We start from the raw sequence: 22880 nt of genomic DNA, 5'->3' as shown, positions 1-22880 counted from the left end.
CAGACAGCAGCACCACCCCAGCCCTCAGTAACATTTGCTCGCTGCCGGAGGAGCAAAGTGTCAAGTTTATACAGAAAGCCTACGGAAGTAGAATCTGTGAGTAAGCGAGTGAACTGCCTCCACACTACACACCCGGCTGAATACCCAGGTCCGGCAATGCCAGGCTAGGCCTTTATGGACTGGTCGGTAAGAAAAGGGTTCTCCTGTCTGTAGAACGCTCAGGAGTTTTTTTGCACTTTAAAAAAGGCTTATTTACAAGCCCCTTGCGCCGCCTGTACATCACTTTACCCCATGTTAAAAGTGACACACCAGCAGTGCAAGGGGCTTGTAAATAAGCAGCGATATTTATCACAGTGGCCTCAGAACAGCAGGGGGCATCAATGGCAAACTCCCTAGGCATGAGCAGAATTCGGCATACTGCCCCGCGACAGTACCACAGAACAAGCATTGGCAAGGGACATCGGGAACCGGAGGGGGAGGGACCGCTGCAAAGCAGGAAGGATAGGTTTGTGGAGGGGGTGCGGCTTAACAACCAGAGCTGCCAACTTTGAAGCTGGGAAACTGGGTTCGAGTCTGGTGGGAGGCTCCGACATCCCATGATTCTGGGCAAATCACTTAATCTCCCGGTGCCTAAAATGAATGTGTCCGTCTGTAACACAACTGGAGCTCATGTAAAGCACTCTGATACCTTCGGGTCGAGTTCGCCCATTGTAGAACTGTTAGAAGAAAAAAACACTGTGGGGGTGAGGAGGGCATTGCATCGGCCAGGGGGCATTGCACCGTGTGCAGCGCAAAGCACATCACGGCTCAGGAGTGAAGGTGTGATCCGTGATCTGCATACAGCGCCCATAGCTGTAGTGTTGAGACTGCTTGTGTGACATTTCCATGTTTTGTGTGTGTCTGTATGCGACAGTCCCGTTTTACGAGTGACACTTTAGCACGAGTAGGTGCAAGTAGTTATGCCTATGTAATGAGATACATTTCAGAAATGATTGTGTAAAATGAACAGAACAAGAATAGCTTCACACACGTTTGCTGTGTGCTCATATCCATATGCATATAAAAACATGCTTCCAGCGCCGCAGCATTATTTAAAAGAACAGCCAGACGTGATGCTGTAACGGGATCTAATAAAAGCACGGTATATTCTAACTTCAGGTAGATCTGATTGATGAATTACTCATTGAAACTACATCCAGCCAAAACCCACGGAGATCGCTGCTAGCACTTCGCCTCTTCTCCGCCTCAGACAGAAGACCTCTCGCTGGCTGGCACACTGTCATGCGAGAGCACCTGGAGCAACTTGAAGGCAGAAAAGCGATATAAAAGTGGCGCGACATGGCATTTCAGTGCAGTGATTCGGAGATCTGCACTAAAATGCATTTTTCTAAAATACGATACATGGCACTTGGCAGTGCTAAGTGTAGTGTGCAGTGAAAGTGTGATTATGATCAGTAATCCGCCACATCACCAAGTGCAGTGAAAGTCTGATCATGTGATCTGCATACAGCGTCGTGTGCGGTGAAAGTATAATGATGTAGTTAGTTATCCCTGTAAAGCTCGAGCGGACCGTGTGTTGTACAGTCAAAGTATGATGATTGGTGTGCTCAGTTATCCGGGCTGTCTTTGAAGCTGTGTCTGGCTGGAGGTTCAAGCATCCAGTGATTCGGGGGGAAAAAAAATCACATTATCTACATAATGTCCATCTGTAACGCAACTGGTACTCTTGTAATGCGCTCTGATATCGAGTTCCCGCTATGTAAAACAAGAAAAACAAGCCCGGCGGAGCGTGGCGCGCGCGCGCGCTTGGGGTCGGGGAAGCGCATTCCAGGCGGGGGAACGGACCCTTTGAAGTGCTCCCAAAAAGCAGATTGCATGGCGGCACGATGCGTGTGATTGTGCGCGTGCTAGCCATGCAATCCGCTTTTTGGGAGCACTTTTAAAACCCGCTTTCAATAGTCTCGCTTTGCAATCGCTTACGCGATAGCAAGGCGAGACCTACAAATGACATTTATGCAAAAGGTCAAGAATTATTTCAAAAAGGACAAACCCATTAAGAGCCTGCATCTTACATGACGGTGGAGAGAGGTTATAACACTTGGGTATGGTTAGAAAATTGGGTAGAATACACAAAAGATGATGGAATATTAGCATTTCCTGAGTACGGAAGCTTTAATGGAAGAATACTGTACAATTTAAGAACACGAATGAATGAGTTAGAACCCAGACCTAGATTGACTCAATATGAGGCTTTAGAAGAATGGTAAATCGAAGCCTTCGAACATGACCGACCCCGAAGCAACAGGACTTAAAGCAAATATTACCCAAAATTTCCCCGAGAGACTAGAGATAGTCAAATGAAACAATGGAGACAGGCCATGGTGGCAGAAGGTTTATATCCTGTGTTAACATCAGAAGAGCAGATGGGAAGTAAATGTACAGAGAAAACCAAGCACTTAACCATGATAGATAGCGGAGAAACAGAAGAAGGGTATTTAGAGGACGTATTGATGAAATGTCCTCCACCTTATGAATGATGGATTCAATAGAATAACACCTAATGCCCCGATGATAGGAACTCCTTTGGTTCCACAGATAGTACACGACACCAAAGATAGGGTACTTCAAGAAAAAGAAAGGGAAGCAATAAATAAGAATAAAGATGAACTAATACAGAAAATAACTCAAATGAATATAAATCCTGATGCCTTGACCATACCAGTAACAATAAGTCTGGTAGTTCCATTACATGGAGAAAAATCAAACTGTCCTAAAATTCCTGTAATGCCTACTTCAAGAATAGAACATAGAAAAGAAAAGGTAATAATAGATGATCAAGCAAGTGAATATGAATCTGTAATATCATTGATGGATTTGCCTATAAGGGAGACAATGATGGAAACCCCGAAAAGAAATATGCCCAGTTGTTCAAAGGAAGTTAGATTAGAAACATCATCAGGAACTAGAAGTGCCACAATAGTAACACCAGAAGATAGAGAGATGGTCTCAAGAAATAGAGAAGCCAAAATCACAGCCAAAGATATTAGACATTTTCAAACTGAGAGTAGAATTGGAAGAAATGGTTGCTGGAAATGTGGGTCTAGACAGATTAAACACATACAGTGAGGAAGAATTACTGTTTATTTATAGAAATATTACACGAAATACAAAGGCATTCCATGAGAAACTGACAAATTCGGGATCGGAAATGGGAATAGACATAGGGAAATCAAAGGTGTTGCAGAAACCCTATAGAGCAGAATTTTCTGATAAGGATTTGGAAACATGAATGAGTCTGGAAGAAAGTTGCAGATCAGGGAATTGTTATATCTGTTACAAAAGTGGGGAGATCTTGAAAGATGGAAGTTAGATGGGTAAAGAAAAAGGAAGAACCCAGGGGTGGTGGAATCAAGTTGCCCGACACATGTTGATTTTCATGGTGGGAAAGAAGATTTAATGTCTATTTTTTCAGACGGACAAGTAGACATTAAATCACGCAAAAAACATTGGAGCTGTGGGCACCGTGAGGCTCACAATCAATCAGAAATGGGTAATAGAAAGTCAGAGAACCTTTGGAGGCCTCTAATCAACGTGAGCACTGGACCGAGCCCCCCCCCCCCCCTGCAAAGCCATCAAATTACCAGGCACAGGAAAAATCTATCCCCCGCCCCCTTAAAACATGGAACAAGCACTGTCAGCAGCTCAACATCGAAACACGCGAGTTAACATTTGCCTTTGGCTGCACCTCTCTACCCGCCACCACTGAGGAATGGAGTAGGTGGCTATCACCGAGGAATGGCGTAAGTGCCTGCGGTGCCAGAAGGCCACCCGTGCAATGAGCCGAGGTGCCTGAGGTACCAGCTGCTGCAGGGGGCGTCCTCTCGCCGTCACTTCTACTAATCTGTGTTTTGTAGAGAGCACCAAGAAGGAGGCGTGCAAGAGACGTGGCAGGGCACAGAGCTGGCTGAGACCTGTCGGAGGGAAGCGGTGACAATCAGAGGCTAGTGGGGAAGCCTGGGATTGTGACAATGTTAACTGAGGCTGCATGCGCCTGAGGCATGGGGGTTGTCCAGTGTGAGCCTGCTTGGGTGTGTTACATGGGTCTGTTCTGCCGTAGGCATATGTGTGCCACCCGTCAGTGTGGGACACTGTGTGTCACTTGTTTGTTTATGAACTGTGACTCCAATTGTCCAGTATTTATAGAGTGCGACAGACGCATTTGGCCTGTTTCTAAGCGCTCGTGGTTTTCAGGAGACACTAGTAGGTCAACTGGTCTTGTCGGGGTCACAAATCATCTATAAGGAAATCCACGATTAAACTGTGTTTTTTGGGGGAAATGGGGCTCTAGGCGATATTGATTTAAGACTATTGGTAAACTCTGCCTGGTGGTGGGCTTCGGGGCACTGCGCAGGAAAAAAAAAAAAATGCCCGTGCATTTCCCAAGGTCATGAAATACAGGGAATCTCAATGACCCAGGAAAGCTGCACATAAAGGTGCAGGAAAATCTCGCTTCAAAGCAACGCATGTCCAGCATTCACTTGTAAGAGGCTGGAGAGGGGGTGGGACAGGAGGGGGATTTTCATTCCCTGTCTTTTCTTGTCTGGTCAGCTGCTTATGTCACTCTGTGTGGCCCTTTGTTCAGAGATCTGGCCCCCTGAGCACTCTCTACAGCGCTGAATGGTCATAAAGGATATACAACAAGCTCCATGGGGTGCTGCCAGCACAAAAGCCAGTTTTCACAGGGGCTACACTTCCCAGCTGTCTCTCTGACATGGAGGCTGAAGCAGCCAGGCCATGCATTGCAGTTTCACTTAAACTACCGGCCTCTGATAAACTACTGCATCAGATACTGACAGGTATCCGGAATGCAGGTGCAGAGCCACTGTATTTATTTAGTGCTGCAGCAGAGTACTGGCCCATCAACCCCAAAGCTTCTGCGCCAATTAAAACAAATATGCAGTTGTGCAAGGATCTTTCTGCCAGTTCCTAAGGACTTTGTCTTCCTCTCAACTGAAAAGAAATATGCTGGGCTCTGACCCTGGATCCCTTCGACATTAGAATGTAGTAGCTAATTAAGAGCTGGGCTTGTGGTGGGATGGAAAGAGTCATTCTATGGTGTGAGGGAGAACACCGCATACCTGTGAGATAGCACAGCCTGTGAGTGCACCTGCTGCATAAATCTTGTGCTATGCATCTCTGAAGTGTAGGTCGAAGTACCTGGCACACCCCATCACTTATCCTTTAAGATGCAGAACAGAGCACCTACAGGAATGGCAATACAGGGTGCACGAGCAAGAAAAATAGCTCAGTGAGTTCACATACCTACTGCCACCATAACTGTAAATGCTTAGTTCACCCGTACTCTAGCATGGTGCTCCAACATTCCAAATGTCTTCTTTCTCTGCCTCGCCCGGAAATGCAAGACTAGTTCTGGTTGCAGAAGCACTCAGGCTAAAGGCTCACTCTCTGAGTGCGCCTGGTAGCTATTAAGATCTAACTGGTTCCATAATTGCTACAGATCTATATTTTAGCAACCCACCCCTAAACCACTTCTAGCTAAACATGTGTGAAGAAACAGTAGCATATATTTGTGTCTCATTGTATTTACATTTTAACTGGAATGAAGGGTGGGGGCGACTACTGGAGGGTCTTTGTGCCTGCAGCCATCAGAGTAGGTGCTGTATACATTGCTATATTTTATTGTTATTAATTTGGGTGTTTACTTTATTTGTTGTCAGTGCAAGGTTTGCGTTTCTATTGTATTTGTCTGAAGTGGTGGGGAGGTTCATGTGGAGAGGAGTTGTAGATTTTCCTTAATTGCTAAGGTATCAAATGCACTATACATGGTGCGGTCTTGTGTATTTGAAGACCTTTCCACTTATGTGGCTAGGAAGCAGGGCGAGATGGGCTTGTGACATGTTGGCATTTGTGCATTGTGTTGGTTCGCGCTCTGCTTATGGTTTTGGTGTACTTCCTGCTCCCTTCCTCAAACAACCTTTTCTGGTCCTTCAGGGAAATACTAGACCTGAGGCTGCAGAATAGGTTAGATGATGGTCACAGAGCACAATGACTAAGAGAGAACATGAAAATGAGTAATGGACGTTTGTTCAGCTAAATAGCTAATATTTGATTTAGACATCCTGGTAGCTGATGCATAAATAAACGTAATTCGTCGGATAGTCAGAGGCTATCTATCAGGCCAAGAAAGTGTTTCCAACTCTACTGTGATTGAGCTCGGGTGTCCTCGCTAGGTGTGACATGGAATGCTGAGTCCTTCCAATTACTCACTACCCCTCCATCTCAATGATCCTGATCCCTTCACATCTAGATTGACAGTTTCTTCAACTTGGTTCTCCTTGCCTTTGCTGTGAAAATGGAACGAAGTTTGATTTGCTGCTGTGTGAGTGTGTGTGAGTGCTACATATACTACATATCTTTTATTCGGAGTGAGAAACTTCCATATCTACCGAAGAGTTGCATCTCTTCATGTCAGTGAACCTTGTGCTGCTGCTGCCATTACTGCACCTGTGCTGTGCAAGAAAAACTTGTACTGATACTGCCAGTTTTGTATATGATGTTGGTTACTCCAGCTCAGGAGTTTAAACGGGGAAATTGATTTAACTTCCCTATTAAAAGTATAGAAACCCTGACAAGAATTGTGGATACTGTCTCAGTGAACCACAGTACCTCTGCTACGTGATTTTGCTGCCCCATGAAGAGTTGATAAGCTCAGCCAAGAAGTGCAGTTATTCCCATCCACACATGTTTATCAGAACATCTCTTGCGTATTTTTGAAGCTGGAGAGCTACGAGTTGGCCCTACGAAGGAGAAAACCCTTCTGTCCAACAGGTTCATATTCCGACACAGTCTGCCCCAAAGACACAGCAAGAAATGTAGTCAATTACCAGTCTGCACTCTGCCTTTTTTTCTACTTATAAAAATCTGTTACAAGCAGACTGGCTGATAAGTGGGTGCAGTGCACAATTACATCTTCACACATGCTGTACAACTAGCCAGTGCAATATTTGCATGTAAAGGGGCAGCACCATTCACTACATAATTGTACTGGCATTTGAAAAATATATTGCATGGTATGTTGCACTGATTGCAGTGCAGGCACTCTCTGTGCAGACCTATCTTAGTGAAATATGGAGTAGGTAGGGCAAGCAGAATTTACAGAGGGCAAGTAGATTTCTGTAACATTTTGTCCCATGGCCAAGTAGAATTTTTAAAGATTTCCACACCCCTGAGAAGCACCGGTAAACTGAACGACATCCGAAAAAAATCATCAACAAAAACTGGAGGATCTTAACCTCAGACGCTTTACAATGGCCGAAACCCAGGTTTGCGAACAAGAAATATCAAAGATTTTCTAGTGCACACAAGACCATCTCCTAAGAGCACAAGAGAGACCATCACAGCAGTCTGGAACCTAGAACCAATCACAGGACATTATCCTTGCGGCACATGCTCAGTGTGTAATCTAACGAAAATGACGAAAACCATCCAACTTCTCCCTAACCTAACCTGGACACTACGTCAACATACCAATTGCAATACCACGCATGTAGTCTACATGATTACTTGCCCCTGTGATCTCAGGTATATTGGAATGACTTGCCGCAAAATTAAACAAAGAATCACGGAACACAAAAGCAATGTGAACTGTAAAAGACTAACTACCAAAATGAGCAGGCACTATATAGAGCAGAATCACAACGTCAATGATCTCAAATGGGTCATTTTGGTAAGTCTTCGATCGGTAACCAACAATGCTGACTGTGTCCTTTTCGAAAAAGAACAACGCTGGGTTCACCGTTTGGGCACTGACAAACGAGGCTTGAATGATAATATTCCCTGGCACTCACTGGCCTGATTCTGTGACTCTCGATAAACTCCTAAAAGGAAACCAAGATCTCGTTACTACGAAAAGACTTCCACCTACATATGAGACCAATCATCCTGTTGGGACCTAATTAAGTGATACTAACAACATTTCACTAAGAACCATCCCAAAGTGGTTACAATCACACACGAAATATACACACAAAGATGCCATTTCCTTTGTTTCCCAACCATTTTTTGCCAACCATTTTTTCTGCCAACCATTACCGATTAACAAGTCCTTCTACTACCTCCATGAGCGTTCCCTATGTAAACGGGAACACCGATTGACTCAGTGTCATCGGAGGTACCACGGGCAGAGCTAGCACCAGTCCCAAAACGTGACGGAACCGGTAAGCACTGATGGCGGCTGAGAGCGGAACAACGCGCTACACCAAAGTAAGACGCCTCTAATCCTTTTTTACCTTTTACCTCTTCCTTCTTAGAAAGGCAGTTCCTTTCGTATCTCTCGGTACCTCCGAGAGCGCAATATTCATTCTCACGAGGTAATTTTGTGTTACGAATAATTTGTACTGTTTGACCTCACAGAAAAGTATAAAATCGTTTAAGCGAGGCAATGTTACGATACTTTTTGACATTATTTATCACCATTTGTACTACACTACGAAAGCTATACAATCTTAAACCAATGCCACAATCGATCACACTTTTTCGATTTCACTAAGAATGTATAACGTTGATACAACCCGTCATACTCTCGCATCACTCAATAAACTAACCACACAGTATAGCGATTCCTTAACGCTTTACTAAAGGCTAGTGCATGATTTCTTACCAAACCTCCCAATTGCTCAAGGCATTCCCTCTTTTCTCATAGCCTCCCTCATTTCGCGCCATTTACCTATGACTCACAAAGCCATTAACCTCACTTTCTTGCACAACAACGGTAGCACCATGAAATGTAGATCCATAAAATGTGTATCTACAACAACTATTCTTTCCATTTCCAAACTAGGTACAGATACCAAGGATCTGACCACATGAATTTAGATTAGTGAATAACTTTCACTAAACAAGGAGCCATAACGCGTCCTCCTTCATATCGGTCCTGACGAAAGCCTTTAGATGCTAACAGAAGGCTGAAACATGTTGACCCTTACCAGTTGATAAGTACGACGGACCAGTAACTCGGTCTTCACTCATACTTGAATATTTTTATGCTTCTCTTATCAATATTCTCAGAATAAAGTCACAGCAGAAAATACGATTTAGAGAATTTTAACCTCACCTGATTCCCTCGTTTTTATATCTGGACGCTACTGTACAACCAGTTGGTCTTCCTCCTGGCGGAGGACAGCATACATACAATAAAGACCCGATGATGATGCTGTACCATTACACATGAGCGGTGACCCAGTTCATACTGCTTTCGCACTTGTGTATAGTTATGAGGGTTCTTTTCTGACGGAACCAAGAACATAAAAAGACCCTGGCTACACAGGACAAGTGGTCCACTCCCCCTTGATTCTTTGCGACATCTGAATATGTCATGAGGAAAACAAAAAAAAGCTGAAAGGTTGTATCCGATGAGAGAAGTACCCGGAGGGGGGTACGTACATGTGCAATGGAATAGACAGGATATTTTGTCTTTTACGAATGATTTTCCAAAATTGAGAGAGAAACCAGTGGAGTGATACAGACAAGTTGAGAGGTTTGTGAAAGTTTCAAAAGTTTTATTGAAGGATTTGGACGGTCTGTTTGACATAGTAGTACCTGCAGATTTGTGGACAGAATGTAAGATTACTGTGGATTGGCCTAGTGAAGAATATCCAAGAGACTCAAAAACAGGAGCCCTGTCAGAGGATGTAATGAAAAAGTATCATCAGGTAATCACCTTTCTTAAGAGTAAAATTCCCCCGAAAGTAACCGATTGGGTAAAAATAGACAGAACAACTCAAGAAAAGGATGAGTTTGTACATGCCTACTACGAACGGCTTTTACAGGTGTTCAAAGAGTATAGTGGGTTTGAAAGTTTAGAGAATAAAGACATGACTCATTTTGTATATCGATTTGTGTCTGGGCTGAGATTGGATATATCTCAAATGATTAAGTAGCACATGCTGTGCTGGCAGTCAAAGCCCATTGACGAAATTTCAATTGCATTGTTAAATCATTTGGCAAAAGGTGGACATAAAGGGTTCCCTGAAAAACTCCAGTTTTGTAAAAATTCAGTTAAATACCTGGGACATCAAATAGAAAGAGGAGTTAGAAGGGTGACCTCCGAAAGAATCAGAATAATAAGACAAATGCAGTTGCCACAAACCCAAAGGGAAATAAGAATGTTCCTTGGAGTTGTAGGGTATTGTAGACAGTGGATTGTAGGATTTGCTTTACTAGCCAAACCTTTGATACAAATGACCAGAAAGAGAGCAAAGGATCCTATAGAGTGGGACGAGGAAAGTATAGGATCTTTTAGAAAATTGCGTATTTGTGTGAAGCACCTGCTTTAGGCATGCCCGATTATTCAAAAGAATTTTAATTATTCTGCTATGAGCGGGGTAATTGTGCACTTTCAGTTCTGACACAGAGACATGGATTAATGAGAAGGCCAGTGGCATACTTTTCCGCTACCTTGGATCCTGTGGCCTGCGCATTACCAGGTTGCCTGAAAGCTGTGGCTGCAACTTGCGTAAGCATAGAACAGAGTGAGTCAATTGTGATGGGACACCCTATATCAAGGTGTATGTTCCTCATGCAGTGGTGATTTTACTGACCAGGACCTGAACACAGTACCGAACTCCCAGTAGGCTGGCAAAATATGAAAGAATAATACTGGGGGCTGAAATTGTGACAATAGTGAGGTGTACGGTTCTTAATCCAGCTACCTTACTTCCTGATCCTAATGAAGAAGAAGTGAGAGATGAGGTTGAGCATGAATGTCTTGACGTGACTGAACTTAGCACCAAACCACGTCCTGACATACAAGAGGAACCTTTGAAAAATGCAGAACATGAGCTGTTTGTAGATGGCTCATGCATGAGACATGAGGAGGGAGGATTGAGTGATGCTTACGCCTTTTGTACATTAACTGGAATAGTCGAAGCATCCTATTTACCAGAAGTCAGATCTGCGCAAGTCGCTGAATTGATAGCTTTAATTAAAGCATGCAAAATTGGGAAAAATTGGAGAGTAACCATATTTACTGACAGTCAATATGGTTATGGGGTTTTGCATGATTTTGGCCAACTATGGATGCAGAGGGATTTCCTGACTTCTTCAGGGACTCCTATTAAAAATTGAATTTTTGCGAAAGAATTACTGGAGGCAATTCAATTACCATAAGAGGTGGCCGTGGTTAAGTGTGCTGCTCACCAATCAGGAATTGACTATGTGACAGCCGGTAACCGATATGCTGACCAGCTTGCCCAACATTGTGCAAGGTATAAGATTGCCTTAAACCAGAAAATCGAAACTTGTGGAATCAGCTGCCAACTTATGCTACTTGCAGGAGTGGGGACCTGGGAGGAGGTGAAAGATCTGCAGGATGCAGTAGACATGAGAGAAAAGGATGAGTGGGTGAAAATACGATGTCAAAAAAGGACAGTAGATGGTGTGTGGGTTTGTTATGATGGCAGACCAGTCATGCCAGACAGTATGCTTGCACCAATGGCTAGAATGTACCATGGAGACACACATGTGGGCAGGGATGCAATGATTCGACTCTTCAGACAAGATTGGTTTAACGCTAAGTTCAGGAATGTAGCAGAGAGCCTTTGCCAGAGATATTTAATAGGTCAAAAAATTAACCCTGGCAGGAAAACTGTGGTCTGCATGGGAAAGATTGGAAAGGCAGAAGGTCCTTTTGTGAGACTTCAGTTAGATTTCATTCAACTGCCTGCTTGTCGAGGGTTGAAATATGTACTTGCATAGTTTATTTTCAAAGTGGGTAGAAGCATACCCGACACGAAGAAATGACAGCTTAACAGTGGCCAAACTTATTACGAGAACTCATTCGTAGATTTGGCTTTCCAGTAACGATTGAATCAGATAGAGGATCTCATTTTAATAATGAAATAATTCGACTAATCTGTGAAGCGATCAAAGTCGAACAGAAATTGCACTGCGCTTACCTTCCAGAGGCTTCTGGGGTGGTAGAACAACTGAATGGCACAATCAAGTCAAGACTCGGAAAGGTGTGTGCATCCACCCCACTGGAATGGCCTGATGCTTTGCCTCTTGTTCTGATAAGACTCAGAAGTATTCCAGACAGAAATACTGGATTGAGCAATGAGACAAGCATGTGTACCAGGACACAAGCTGTAGAATATAACTGATTAATTGGTTTTGGAGTATTGCAAAGAGTTGGCTGACAGAGTGCGTTCTCTCTCTCATCAGGTTGGGGAAGACGCTTTGAACAGACAGCTGAGCCACTCGCATGATCTGAATCCCGGTGAATGGGTAGTTGTGAAGAATCACACTCGAGAATCTTGCCTAGCACCAAGGTGGGATAAACTGTATCAAGTTATTTTGACTACCTCAACAGCTGTAAAATGTGCAGGGTTGCCTAATTGGATTCATGCAAGCCATACCAAAAGGGTACATGCTCCTGAAGAAGAAGAGTTACAATTGAAACCAGAAATCGGTGGTGCTGAAGGTTGTGCAGCTGAAGAACTTCCTATATAAGATCCAGAAGTAGCTGCCCAAGATCAACCGAGCACTTATCAGGATGACTGAATCCCAGTGATGGACATACCTGAAGTACTTATAAGAACTAGAAGTCAAACACAGTTAGATAGACAGGAAGAGAGTAAGGACCAGACAGGTATAGAAGAACTCGCTCAGGAAAGTAGGAACACAACTGTTAGGGAGCCTGAGCAGGAACAGATAAGGAGAGAACAATATACTCAGACAGAAGAAACTCAAAGCACTGTTCCGGAGTCTGAGGAGGGACAGTTAGGACTTAGAGAAACCGTTCAGGCAGAAGAATGTAAAGAGGTAAAAAGACCTCAACAGGACCAGATAGGCATAGAAACGCAAGTTCAGGATACAGAAGAAAAACCAGACATCACTAATCCTGAACAAAGTCGGATTAAGGTAGATGAACCCATCCAGGCAGAACAGGCCGAAATAATAAGCCGTGGACAAGGTCAGATCGAGAGGAAATCTGAAGACTAAGCTGATCAAGTTGTGCCAAAATCTAAAGAAAATAAGAGGAGTCTTGAAGAACCTGGCAGTGCAGTGAAGTTTAAGAAAAGTCAAAAAGGTGATAATTGGCCAAGAATTATCAAGAGACTAAGATATCGACTTAAGACAATCAATGAAGAACCTGATCAAGTAAATGAAGTAACTAGTCAATCTGGACCTTCCAGAGTAATACCAAAGCCAAGGAGTCAAAGTTTGAAGACACTGAATAACAAGTTCAAGGGTACTGAATGGACGTATGTTATTCTTGAATACTTCGAAAATCTCGATTTAAAATAAGAAAGTGATGAAGAGCTGAATGCTGAACAAATTGAGGAGGAAGTGAGACCGGCTAGAAAGAGAAAAGACGCCAAAGGTGTTATCTCATACAAGGTTCTGAAGTTAAAAAGATATAATCTTCTTGCCCAAGATGTCTGATAATAATGTTGCTGGAAAACCAAAACAAAGCTGCATAAAGAAGTGTTGTAGGTTCTGTATATGTAGTTTAATATTAGCCCTCATAATATGGGTGATATTAGCAATAGCTATTCCCTATCTGATGGCTACTGACACACAAAATAGTACTAACACACACACAGAAGTTGCAAACCTTAAAGGAGATGGAGTAGACTTAGAAACACCAAATGAGCTAGATTTACACCACACTGTAATAAGAATGAAACTGATTTAAATGTAAATGTAAATCTCTTAGAACATTATGTAGAAACTATGGAAGTTTGTGATTGTTACGTTTGCATGAAATTGCCAAGCTCAGTAGCTGAAGGGGTAACTTATCATTTACCATTGACATATGGAATTTCATGTGGTGTACTAGCTAGTGTATTCTATAGAACTGGAAAATTGCAGTATTACTTGAATGTAGATGTAATATTTTCAGAAGTTCCCATGCGAAACACCATGAACCCTGTTCTTCGTACTGGAGCCTCACAATTCATGGGTGAATATTTTCTAACAATGAAGACAATAGATATAGCTGATGCACATAAACGCAACTTAACTTGTAAATTACATGAAGAAGAAACGATATTTTTGAATTTAGTAGAGAACAGGAGACAGAATTTCCAAAGAATAGCCTCTGAACCGAAACCTCAGATACCTAAATGGGCTGAAAGGGAAGACCTTTTAGAAACTGGCAAGACTCATGCTGCTATGTCTCTGGAATTTGAAAATAAAGGGAAAATCTGTCTCCATAGACTTAAAACAGAAAATAACAATGTCTTTTTTGGTTCCAGTGAATGTGAACATAATTTCCTAGTAATTGGGGGTTGGGGACTAAAAGGAAGAACTGATCCAGTATTTCCTGGAATTTATTATATTTGTGGAAACAAAGCCTATTTTAGGTTACCTGATCACTGGTATGGGAGTTGCTATTTCAGAATAGTATTCCCTAAAGTCTATCATGTTAAAAGAATCACTGGAAGCAATGATGACAGTAGTGGACTAACAAGACATAAAAGAGCTAGTTTCTCTGAAATAGTAGGGGATATATTTGGTGCATTGATACCTTCAGTGGGGGTTCTGCTGAATTCTCGGAAAATCTGTCAATTGTCAAAAGTAGTTGATCGGTTATCTACTGACACTGCTGAAGGATTTCTACTGATCAATACAGAATTAGTTGCTGTCAGATCTATGGTTTGCAAAATCGATTTGCCCATATCTTATTGGCAAAAGGGGGTGGAGTCTGTAAAATGGTGAAAGAGCAACATTGTTGCACGTATATACCTGACAAAAGTGTAGAGATTGAAAGATATATTAAAAATATTACACATTTGGAAGAAGAACTGAAACCACTGGAGGTCGACAGTGTATGGAAGAAAATAAATAGTTTTTCCAACATCAGTAGTTGGTTTTCTAACATAGGTAGTAAAGGTATTTTAGGTCAAATATTATTGCCAATCATGGGCATAACTTTGCTAGTTCTGAAGATAATGTGTTGTCGCAAATGCAGTGGGAAAAGAAAGAGGTACGAAGTGAATGAGAAAGGTAGAAAAAGAAAATTAGAAGAAATACGACTTGAAGAATTGAAGGGAAATATCTACAAAAGAATGAAAGGATCACAATTGATGAAAAATAAGGGAGGGAATAAAAGATTTGAAGACAGCGAAATGGTAGAATGCTAAAGTTGGCATCTGATTTAATAGAATTTAGTGATGGCATAAAATGCCATCAGAGATGGGATTGATGGAGCAAGGTTTCACATAAAAGGAAACGTGCTCGTACGCAATCTTCTCAAATAACCTGTAACACTATAATCAACCTGTCTGTGAGTACTAACAGCGCACCACATTCGACATATTGTATCTAGGGGACACTTTCCTATGTGCTTCACTAATAAGTAATCAGTGTGTCCTAAAATGGCCGCTAAAACGCGGGAATTCTTCTGCGCATGCGCCTACTACATCTACATAGCATGACGTTTTCTGTCGCTTGGGGGGGAAATCTTTGCAGCTACGCAATAGCTTCTACAATGGCCGCTTTAAATTAATGCACTAACGCACATGCTGTGCTGAAAGTAACCTATGCAAGTTCTACTAAGCCATTAATGCAAAAGATTTATTAAGTAAATGGGGTTAGATTAGAAGTAAGTGGTATACAGTGAATTCATTTAAGTTTGTATTCTAACGTGTTCTTCTTTGACTTTATTAATAGTTCACATTTAGGCCTTGGAGAGTGACTGCGTCTCTGTTCCCTTGTGGCTTCTACGCATCTGCAAAACGTCTGCTCATTCTGAACAAGTGAAGTAAATTGACTGGCTGCCAAACCCAAGCCCAGCAAGGACATGAGAAACCAACTTTTGACCCTACAAGAGGAAGGAGAAGAAACATTGTAAAATAGACTTATCGATCCACATATGAAATAACTATGGGAATAAAGCTTGTGGATATTACAATTAAGGGGCGGAGAATTAGACAATAGACTAAAGAAAAAAATTGCACTTGGTATGGTGTGATGTCCTCACCCCACAGTTTGGCCCAATCAAAATTGCGGGTGAACATGGAATTGAAACATTTGGGGGTGGATCATACATTTGACTTGGTATAACAGAGGTAAGTTCTAGATAGACACACTTGATGCTGAGATGCTGATGTTATGCTGAGACGCTGCCCGATTTTACTGCAATCTGACTGAAGAATCCAACACTAGGGAAGTTCGCGGAACAACCGAGGAGGCACATCTAGGAAGGGGTCCGGACGAGCCGGAGAGAGTAGCACCAGAAAGGGGTGTAACGCTTGCGTTGCACTAGAAGAGGTCACCTTTCCCTGTCCCGAACCGGTCCTGAATCCTTGACTCTCTGATGTCGGGGTCCTCACACCATTCTAGGTACATATATCTGTAGGGTTAATGCTCTGTACTTGCTCTCTGTTCTTTCTCTCCTCAGGTGCTGTCATTGCAAGAATTTATTAATGCAAACTGATTATAAGCTAACTGTACTATTTTTCCTGATGGAGACTTCTGGTATATTCATGTGTATTTTAATTTGACTCACAAAATTATTAATTCAGATAAACCTTTAAAACTCCTTCAGAGTCTGTGGTTCTTTAAAATAAACATAAATGCATTATTGTCTTTCCTCCCTATTCTAATCTACTACTAGATCTTTCTAAAGTGCATTTACTCAGGAGACAGGAATGGTACGAATACTGGTATAAGGGTTTCCTAGGGTAAAATAAAATTGATGACCAGTGGATATTTGCCAGTTCATTGCGTGTATGAATGTATATGGGCCCAAATGAGTGTTGTGTGTATGAATGTGTAGAGCTGGTAAACTCCGCTGCATCACATCCTATCACTAATCACCCTGCAGGCCAGAATCAATATGGCTACTTAGAGACGACTCACCACCACATATAAAGTATCACACTTACAATGGGAATGAGAATGACATTTCGGGCACACACGTCACTACAATGCTGTTAAAAATGATTAAGTAAGTATATAATTGACCATGCTTCTCTGGCAGAAGCATGGGTGGGAGGAATGTTATGCGGTTTTCAGTCGCAGCACCCTCCCCTTCACTTTCCATCATTAACTTTGGACTTCCGAGTACAGTAGTGTGTTTGAGAGCAAATAGAATGCCCAGGGCTACACTAATCTACATGGACTTTACATACAGGGCACTATTTGACATAATTATGCTTTTTCTTTTTAAATGTCCTAAAATATATTTATTTGATTTGGAAGGCTAGAACACAACAATTTGCTTGGCTACCCGGTTAAAAAACATGTATACAGTACGAGATGTACTAATGTTTATGAAATGTGTGCATAATGTCAAAGATCACTGTCCATATGTCTCATCAGTTTCAAAGAGAAGTATGTCTCCCTGAAAGCATTTTTTCACAGATGCAAGGTACTGCTCAGAGTACGTTCATTGTGCCTGTACCACTGGGAGAACAGTTTTAGCGTGATAAGCACCTCCCATGGAACCAGAAGATGTATAAACTTCAGATAATATGTGTAACTTTCTGATTCAGGATGCCAAACTCAAAGAAGAGAAAATGAGCTGCTGCTATTAAGGCAGCAAGTGTTTTGTTTAATGTGGACAAGGATATAGTGTTATTTGTAGTGCCACAGATTTGTTAGGCAGTTAGGTAAATATCAGAGAATGGTATTTAATTGGCTTTATATGTGTAGTGGCGGTCAGTGTGATAAGCTGCTGTTGGCTAGCAGTGTGGTGATATTAGCACTGAAATAGCATGTTGCTGTAGGATTGAGGGACACTAGCAGAAGTTTGAGTGAGTCTAAGCATTGCAATAGCATGCATAGTTACATGATAGAGATTCTTTAGGCCTACTGTGTACCAGTTCAAATAAAGGAAAGTCAAGAGGTGCAACTCAACAGGATTTAGGAGCACTGGGTGAGTCACAAAGGGGTTTAAACACTACAAAATCTAGGAGTGCTGCAGACTTAAGGTACATCAGCTTAGCTGTTTATGCAAGATGAAGGTGCACTGGTTAAGTTGCCAATGTCCTATGTGTTGAAATTAGAGTGATACTTTATCAGAGTTGTGTGCTCGAGAACCTAAACATTGTAGCTACAGCATTGACTATAAGAAAATGCCACTTTTTGCATGATAAACCCCAACGTTTTGGACTGATGCTGCTGGTTTTCAACTCAAAGTGCACTGACGCCTGCATGCAAACCAGACCAATGGGGACAGTGCTCGGATTCGTAAATGTTTTTGTTTGATTGGTTTAAACCCAATTGGCATACCTTTATTTACTTATATGTCCCTAGAATATGGCACCAAGGGTACCCAGGACCTGTAAGTTTAAGTGTCCCACCAGGGCTGCAGCACTTATTGTGTCACCCTGAGTGTGACAATGTGAAAACAGATCTTCTAGCCTGCCACTGCAGACTGGCAGAGCAGTTTTAAACTACTAACTCGTCTTTGCCATTTAAACTAATGGCAAAGTCCAAGCCTCCATTTTTAATATATTTAAGTCACCCTATATCAGGCCTATCAAGTACTAAGGCAGGGTGCTGTGAATTAAAAAGTAGGACATGTATTTTCTAAGTCTTAACAGTTAAGACCCTAAATTGTTGTTTGTTCTGCAGAAGAGGTAGTAGCTCCATTGGCGAGTACAGGATCACCTGCCAACAACTTAGGGCCAGATTCCGATCTCGCTCGGAAGGGCTTCTGACGGCATCCGTCAGGAGCAAGTCCGAGTCGCGAGTGCGATTGCCGATGACTCGTCCCGCCGTACGATCGAGCACGATGTGAATATAGCCTTGCGCTCCGAGTGACTCATACCAGTCAGCGAAGCCCTCCGGACGACTACAACATGGCCGACTTGTGCAGCGCAATGGGTCCGATTTCCGGGTGACCAAGTACGATGCGCACGTCGAGCAGCCGGATCGACTCGAAGCCTCAGACTCGAAAAAGCTTTGGGAAGGGGACTTTGTGGGGGGTGGGGGCCGTAGCGGGTCCTTCTTCACCCTACAACTTGGTCACAGGGGGAACCCAAGGGTCTCCCTACACATGCATGCATGGTGCGGGGGGTACAGACGCGTCCCCACGACAGGGGGCGCCCTTTTCCGCTATGTACTTTTTTCTCAATGGAAGCCTATGTACGCAACGTACAACAGGCTCCCATTGACTTCAATGGGGCTCCGAGCGACCAGAGTCCATCAGCGCGTACTTGCATCGTACTCTGGCGTTTGGATCCCAGGAGCACGAGTCGTTCAGGAAGCTTTACGGGACTGAGTCGGCCGTAGGGCTTTCCGAGCGAGATCGGAATCGGGCCCTTAGTGGTAACATTTGAATGGGAGTGCTAAAGTTGGTACTTCAAGGTATCCAATTAACCATCACATTCGACCTGACTTGATGCCCAAGTCAAATTTAATGTAACTTAATTAAATAACTTTTAGAAAATTTTCACTCTGTTGACAAAGTTTCCAGTGGCCATTCGCAGATGCTGGCCACAAAACAGTCTCCAGCCCTATTGGGGACAAGTGTGAGCGACTCCCAGGAGCGGCAAGAATAGAGGCCACACTGATGGACACTGTTTTACATAATCTAAACTCATAATCTAATAACTGAGTTTTCTTTAATTTATTGTCTGACCTGGTGTATCCAATAAGTACAGCGGACGAGAGTGGGTTGATTAGCTGGCTTCAAAGCATTAATGTAGAATTGTCCCACTGTGTGTTATACATGGATCATATCCATCATACAGCCCTTTAATTTATTTATTTAATTTTTAGAGAGCAAACCTCAAACTATACTAGGGCTTCATAGAGTTTTACCTTAAATGCAAATGCACTATACTAGGAACTTGTGAGGCATACACCGTAAAGTCGATAATTATGCATGTAGGACGAAATCAACCCATGTATTTAAAGGTCAGCAAATTTGTAGATAAACCACATTACCAAATAGACTAAATTACAATTATTTACTTACAAGGATCAACGTAATACACTATGGATCGGGATGCGGCGCCGAGTAATTACCAATGGCCGAGAGTAAATCAAGCATTTCATCTATCACTTTCTTTTTGCTATACTTTAGTGTTTTACCCTAAGCTAGAAGGGTATGCCCAGATGTGGGCCCCATACTCTCCCACTCTCCCCGCAACTCTTTAACATCTACATGGAACCTCTCACCAAACTACTCAAATCAGTCAACATCCGTTTCCATCTTTATGCTGATGAAACTCAGATATATTTGGAAACCACCTCCCTCAGAAACATTCAAAGACTCAATGACGTACTGAGAGATGTTCAACACTGGCTGTCATTTAATCACTTTAAACTAAACCCCGACAAAACTGAGATACTCCTCATCTCGAACAAGGAGGAGAACCCCCAAATTGCTGAATGGCTAAAGGCCGTCGATTAGCTCAACGGGAATCTCACCCTAGCAGACTGTCAAATCACTAGGCATCAAGCTAGACCCAAAACTGAACATGACCAGACACACCAAGAATTCGGCCAAGAGCGCTTTCTTTAACCTCAAACTACTGAACAAAATAAAACCTTTCATTCCGCCCAGTGATCTTAAAACAGGCCACCCAAACACTGGTGCTGTTAAGACTGGACTATGGGAACGCAGTCCTCTCAGGAATAGCAAAATCACACATGGCTCCCATCAAAACAACTCAGCATGCGGCAGCCAGAATGATCATCGGTATCAATCAATTCGACCACATTTCTCCTGCACTCAGAGAACTTAAGTGGCTCCAGTCGAAATGCGGATTAGCTTCAGAACAGCCTGCCTCACTCATAAAGCCCTACATTCCGGCAAACCCAAATATCTGGCGGTCAAACTCAAGAAAGCCGGTCAGGCCAGGAACCTCAGAAGCTCAAACTCCCTCCTACTCATCCCGCCAAAAACTCGAAAACAAAACTGCGGCTTGATCCTTCGCCGGACGTGCGCCCAAAATCTGGAACTCTATTCCCCCTCACATCAGAACCATTCCCTCTTTTGTAAAATTCAAAAGCCAACTCAAAACCTTGTCCCTCAACTGCTCCCTAGGGAGTCGATAGGATCAATCGGAGTGGGGAAGCAGACACCTCGCACTGCTCCAACTCCATGTCCCCAAGACTACGAAGCAGATCCCCCAACCAGCGTCCTGCATTGTTAATGTGTCGCTCTTTTGTTTTGTGTGTTGTGAACCTCTGCAATGTATCTGCTGTAAAGTACTCCGATACCCTCGGGTCAGGCCAGCGCTATATAAAACTTATTAAATAAAAAAAAAAAAAAACTTACTATCACTGGAACCAAGCTGTAACCGGCTGATAAGCACATAACTAGGGTGAAACGAACTGGGCTGCTTATGTTCCGGTTCAGGGAGGACCTGGCTTCGCAGTTCAGGTTGCACTGTTCCGATTGGAGCACGGTCAAGACTGATTTGCCTGTAGCTGGGTACAAACTGAGGTGTAATGGTGTACCAAATAACGATTGATTGGGATGCGGCCTGTGCACTTACCAGTGGCTGAGATTAATTCAAGCATTCCATCCATAATTTTGTTTGTCTACTACAGTGATAAGTTTAGCAAAAGCCTACCCCTGAGCCTCTGCCCTACTCTTTATCACTCTCTCATCAGCCCAATCTCCAACGTGAGATGTGTACGGGAGCCTTTCCAGTGGCCTCTCTCCGAATAACAGAGCAACCTTTGAAGTGTGCAGGAGAGCCTAGCTTGTTCATCCAGTGAATGACCCACCCAGCTCACAGAAACGGAGCAGCCTACAAATCTGTATGGGGGTTACATATAGCTCCTCATGCCCCTCTATTCAATCCTGGGTCTCCGAAAATGGAACCATGCATTGTACCACTCACAAACACATACACCCAGCTCATGCATACATCATACATGTACTGCACAGAACTACATACTAACTTGATGGAGGCCAAGGGTGAGTTAAGCACACACCAGTAGAACTTTGCATGAGTGAGCCAGTAGGCCTAACTCTAGTTTACGGCCTGTTCACTTTTACTGGTCATTACATGGTAGGCAGCCACCATTGTGCTCATGCTGCTTAACACCTAGCAAAGGCAGTAGCCTTTCACCACTATAAGGATGGCGCTTTGTGTGACCCTGCGGTCCAATTAGATCGCAATCCATGAGACAGACATATACAATGCCACACATGTATATTCAGTGTTCACTCATGACAACAAAAAATCAGAACTAGGGATTCAGATGTCACTGCAGCTGCGGTCTTCAGGGGGGCACGGGTAAACATCTATTACCCTGCAAGGGATTTTTCTGTGCCAACAGAGGCATTAATGAGGTTCCCAAGGAACATGGACAGAATACTTTCTGGAACTGAGGAAGAACAGGAGAGGACTGGGTAGCTGTCCATGACCTGTGATGAGCATTGAAGGACTGGGCCTACTCCCCCTTGTACCCAGGACAAAGAAGGGGACTCCAACGGTCAGTTAGCTAAACTGTGTGGCACAAAGAAACAAAACGTTGCAAGAGGCCATATTACCTACTAATCTGGGAAAAGTTTTCAATAGGCAATAATCGCGCCTCGGAAAGACCTTATTGGCTACAATACTGCCATTGCTACCATTTCTAGCTGAAAAGTGTTATGTGGAACTTGGAGTGGCCTTTCCTGACATCCTTAAGAGTCTGTAGGTGCCCCTCTGAGGTCCGGGGGATTAGATGTGTACTCCTGTGGTTGCTTGGCACAAGCCAAAATTTGCAAACTTTTGCTCCAGAGCTAACTGGACCTACAGAGAAAACTACCTTAATGGCAATTCCATGGCGTCGGACTGAATTTCATATTCGTCCCCCTGAAACGCTCCAGAAGCTCTGAAAAAAGTAAAAGTCCCTTTCTGTTTTGGGACTTAGAAAACGTTATCGAGCAAAAACCTCCA

The 22880-nt window shown here is 43.1% G+C and overlaps 1 protein-coding gene and 1 pseudogene across 1 annotated transcript in view; both read right to left on the bottom strand.

Moving 5' to 3' along the window:
* NAPA (NSF attachment protein alpha) overlaps positions 1 to 22880 on the bottom strand; it is a 348255-nt gene that overhangs the window by 194926 nt on the left and 130449 nt on the right. The gene's annotated exons all lie outside the window — the stretch shown is intronic.
* LOC146798025 (U4 spliceosomal RNA) lies at positions 22494 to 22575 on the bottom strand (annotated as a pseudogene).

The sequence above is a fragment of the Triturus cristatus genome, chromosome 9, assembly GCF_964204655.1.
Source record: "Triturus cristatus chromosome 9, aTriCri1.1, whole genome shotgun sequence".
In the NCBI taxonomy this organism is placed as follows: Eukaryota; Metazoa; Chordata; class Amphibia; order Caudata; family Salamandridae; genus Triturus; species Triturus cristatus.
The sequence above is the reverse complement of the archived record's forward strand: the minus strand, read 5'-3'. Positions and strand labels throughout refer to the sequence as shown.